The following is a 4,993-nucleotide window of genomic DNA, read 5'->3' on the forward strand; positions in this document are numbered from 1 at the left end:
GCAGTACAGTAGGCCCAATTAAAAACCAAGTATGCTAAACCCAGTACCATTTGAAAAATGACAATGTTCAGCCAGTGGAGTATAATGGAGTGGCCTAATTCTGACAACTGAGGACTTTGAGCCACTCTTTGATTAGCTGTGGGGTCTTGTTTGTCAAAACTCTTTGCATTAAACAGCCTTTTCTGTAACCTGAGATGTTACTGCAGTAAGGTCAGCATGGCTATTTAAAAATAATTTCTACACCATAATTGCCCTGAGTTAACCATTTCTAAGCATTGAAACCTTACATACATGAAATATTGCCCATTTATTTTTTCTTAAGTAAACATTAATAAATAAACGTTTTTGACTATGTAAAAACAAATCAGGTCTTTTTACAATAATAATAAAAAAAAAACCAAACAACAAAACCAAACCAGACACGATTTACAGCAGTGTTCCAGGGCACTGCAACCTTCGGAGCAACTTGATGAATGGTATCTTTTATTTTTGACTGGTACAGCTATGTTTTTCTCTAGATAAGAGGACATTTTCCCATACCACAGGATAGTTCATTCCGCTTTTCTCCTGCCTCAAGTCTAAAGATACATGGTGTTAGAAGTCAAGAAAATGAAAAGCGTGCATAACAGTATATCTTGAAGACATGCCTGTATATTTGAGAATTCTTCAAGCAGATGGTTAAAACCACCAATTTTGGCACTGGAACACAACACAATTTAGGCCTTCAGTGTTATGATGATGTTGCAATCAATGATTTAGCTGTATAACCCAACACACATACTGCACTGTACGCGCATGGCTTGACTACACGTTTGCGTGCGTAACCCCTTAGACAATATCGGCTGTATTTACTGGAGTTGTTGAGGTGTTAGCTGTCAGAATGCACTGAGTGTATTTTCTTCTTAATTGCTCTATTGGAAGTATGTGCCCACAGAGTCCACACGTTAAAACATGATCTCCACAAACTGTTCACAAGCTATTTAACTGAAGATGAATTGCCAGCTACTTGTTAATGAGCATCCAAACTTTTGTTTAATATCCAAGTTTGATGCTCAAAGTGTATTTTCTTATTACTGACATTTAATGTAACGACTCTTCACTAAAAAAATGTTCTTAGAAAGATGCTTTTAAGAAGTCAGACTGTCCAGACTGCACACTGAATGGTTTTTGCATATCTGAAGGCCCTGATGAAGTTATGATGATGATGGAAATTCTTCCTGGCCACGACTTTTAAGAAACCACAAAACCCTCATTGTCTTAAAGAAAACAAAAGCTGTTTTGAGTCATGAACAGTGCATTTAATCAAGTGGAGAGGGAAGCAGTGCAGGGAGTGTTGAGGCACCCCAGCTCCAAGGAAAAAAAAAACAAACCAAACCTGGAATTCAAGTGTGGGGACAGACAAAAGAAGAGCGAGAAATGGCAAGACACAGAGAGGTAGAGGAGAAATGCAATTCCCAGGAAAAGAGCAGAGAGGAAAAGGTGTTGGCAATAGAGAAGGTTTCCCAACAAAGCAGAAATATATTACAAGGACAGAGAGGTATTAGAGGAAAAAGGAAGGACACTTCCAGTGCTCTCCCTCATCACCTCTCTTGCAGCTCCTGCGTCCCACAGAGGGAACAGAGCCGGTGTAAGGGTGCAGTGCAGATGGGTATCTCCTCCTGAAGCAAAGCTCCCTCCAACCCAGGCCACTTTAGGGTTGCAGTCAAGCCTAGCAGGCTGGCGGTGGAGGAGCTGACACCGGGGTGGTTGGCAGGAGGAGATCATAGAAAGATACCAGCCTTGGAGCCCCACACATTTTCAAGAGGAAGACGAACAGTGGAGGAAATCCAGTCAACCAGAAACACTGTCCAGTCAATCGAACAAGTGCCGAGGTTTGCTGTAGCCTCCTCAGTAAATCCAGTTCTTCCTTTTGGCATCACTTCAGCTTGCTTTCATGTGCTATTTTGTGTGCCAACACACACAATAGGCTTGCCCTCGGGGAGTCCCGAAGTAGGGATGCTCTTGACCCTGTCCTCACAAGTGCCTTAAGACTACTGCTTAGAGACACTGCTTAAATTATTTCTCCCTCTTACAGTATCAGACTATCTCACCATTGCTATGAACCTGTTCTCCTCTCAAACCTGTGATACACAGCCACATTAATAGGTCCTCCCTCTCCTGTAAACAAAGCAAAATCTCCAAACAGGAAATTAAATACAGGATTGAGTATGACTGCCCAAAGGAACAAAGGAAATTTCTTCCAAACTCAGAAACTGGATACAAGTATCCCAAGCTTGTAAGTACTGCTTTACCCCAATAAACTGTCACTTCTTTAGAGATGACTGTCAGCAAACTTTTTAAGTAGGTGGATCTAAAGAAACTGAACTTGAACATCACAGACAAATCACAAGATGCAGCAAACAGGGTACCAAGCCTCAGGTGAGGACACGTGTATCTGTTTTTTTATCCTCCCATGCCTGCTACGTAAAGGTAACCTCTCTGGGCCAGCCACCCTGCCAGCACACCGTCCCCGTCACCACTGGGAAACCAAGTCCCTCCAGGGAAGGACATGTCCCTCACTCACTAGCACCAGCTCATCGCTGATCTGGACAGGTTTCAAGAAATTCTCTAAAAGCTAATAACGAGGGAAGGCTGGCTGTGTCACCACAGCCAGGACCAAACGCTGCTTCCATCATAAATCATGGATGCAATCTTTTTTGTTTGTAAAACGAGCAATATATCTCCAGCAAAACTACAGCCCTCCTGGAGCATCTGTACGAACACCAAACACTGAATTCCCTTTTTAAGAAGGCAGAAATAAATCCCACATGGCATGACATCAGGAAGGTAAAAACATGAAATGTGACTGTGAAATTAGTGTAGGTTAACTTGTGACCACAAAAACTAACACAGATCACTTACAAGGCTTTGAATGTTCCTGGTGTCAGTTCTTGGCACAGCCAAGACAGTTTTTCTGCCTTTAATTTCATACTACAACGTATCTGGAATTTCAAGCTCCCAATTTCCTCAGCTCACAGAAATGGCTTCTGAGAAGATTTCTACATTCTGAGAACAGATTTTTACCCTTAAATTAGCCATGTGTACTCTCAGCCTTAACATTTTTGTCTTGAAATAAAGCAGCAGCAATAACTGTTAATTTAAGACCCCACACGATGCGAATTTATGTTCTGGAGCCAAATACGGTGATTGCAAACAGATGAACATGAAACGCCTTCTACTGAGCGGAATTAAAACTAAATATTAGTGAAGTGTGTTGCTGATTTGATACGTGATGCATCAGACATTGATTACTGATTTTTTCTTTGCTACAGTGAAATACCAGAAGCGCCCTACTAGTCTTTCAAGAATTGTACAACCACTGGTACAAAGTGCCACATGTACAGCTTCTGTTCCCTTCTGCCCTCAGGAGTCTCAGCTGGTTTCCTTGTACTCACCAAGGATGAAGCTACTCAATATATGACATTCTGTTATTCCTGACACTGGATTTCCCTCTTTTGTTTAGGAGCTTTAATGATGAATAAAAGATTGTAAACCTTAATGCTCGCCTCCTGCTAAGACCTTGAAATCAGGGTCAGGGTGTTGTGGGTGGACTCAGAGATGTTTAACCTTCCTTCTGGGAAAAAGGATGGGAAAAAGCCTGGAACTACTGGACTATTTCCAAAAAGGATTCTGCCACGTTGGCACATACATTGCTGCGTGACTGAGGCCAGCAAGAGCAAGCCCCAATCTTTCTTAACCAGTACTGAAGTATGTATTTGCAACTAATGAATCTGGCAACCCAATCGATTAGTAAAAGTCAAGGAAGAGAAATTCATTACCAGAACACACCTCCCAGGACAGCAGAAGAGGGCATGGTAAAATCCTTCTGGAATTGCCCTCCTTTTATCAAACCGTGGGAAAAAAATGTGCATTTTAATTCAAAAAGGTACCTGTAAAAGCACAATGCCAAACTCCTGTCCACGCTCTGAATGGGGAAACGTAATGCTCCAGGGGATTATGAAAAAAAGAAGAAAACAAACTATGAAAGAAGGCATTAAAAAAAAAACCCAAAACAACAGAGCAGTAATACAGCAGGCGCGTACACATCAGTGCTGCTGTGATGCTGGAGGTGGTGGAAACCAACCACCGAGGCTGGTCCATGCTATGGGAAGGGAGGGAAAGAAATGCAAGGCAGCCAGAAGAGCAACCAGGACTACTTCACATGAGAGACGATGAAATCAACATGGCTGCACACTGGAAAAGCTATGAGCTCTGGAATAATAACAGCTAATTAAAAAGTCATTTGGGAAGCCTCAGAACACAAGCTCACATATGCCATGGTACCCGAGGTGCAAGACAAGATGCAGCCACACTGTGGTTCAGTGTATAAATGCAAGCAGGGCCAAATTTCAAACTGAAGTTTTTAATTCCCTGATGAAGGGCAACATAAAATTGTGCATTTTGAGTTCTTGTTATAGATAAACAATCCCTTTTGTTTTGGTTTTGGCTACTTCCAGATGAAGAAGAGAAAAAATATTGTAAACACTGCCCCTGCCCCCATTTCCATAACACGGCTTTAGCAGGGCGTGAGATCAGTGTTAGCTACTTTGCGAGTAACTGAGGAAATATATCGACATGGAAATGTTAATGTTACTTCAGGGCAGCTGCCAGCTGGTTTTGACATGAATATATGGAATCTACAGTGATGATCTGCTTTTAAGTGGCCTCCCATATTCAGAGTTAAGGTCAAAGAGCAAAAAGTTTGTGCGCTTAACCCACATCCCACACCCAGCTCGCTGCTGGGAACTAGAGAGAGCTGACAGGGTATTTTCCAAAGTAATAACACCACGACAAAAAACTACTACTGAATTTTTATACGTCTGTTAGGAATTAGTTATTTAGTTTTCAACACCTATTTGAGGTGATTATTCATGGAAAAACTATAATGTTCAACTAGTGGCACAAAATTACTAACAAAGTATTAATTTCTTTTTTTTTTTTTTATTAGCCTCTT

The 4,993-nt window shown here is 41.5% G+C and overlaps 1 protein-coding gene across 1 annotated transcript in view; it reads right to left on the reverse strand.

Annotated features, from left to right (window-relative positions):
* FAM110B (family with sequence similarity 110 member B) overlaps nt 1-3,996 on the reverse strand; it is a 16,900-nt gene extending 12,904 nt beyond the window's left edge. The window contains exon 1 of the mRNA XM_009640362.2: nt 3,930-3,996. The gene's annotated coding sequence lies outside the window, so the exon portion shown is untranslated. The remainder of the gene's footprint in view (nt 1-3,929) is intronic.
* Nucleotides 3,997-4,993: the final 997 nt, after the last annotated feature.

The sequence above is a fragment of the Egretta garzetta genome, unplaced genomic scaffold (genome assembly GCF_000687185.1).
Source record: "Egretta garzetta isolate BGI_Z169 unplaced genomic scaffold, ASM68718v1 scaffold340, whole genome shotgun sequence".
Classification (NCBI taxonomy): domain Eukaryota; kingdom Metazoa; phylum Chordata; class Aves; order Pelecaniformes; family Ardeidae; genus Egretta; species Egretta garzetta.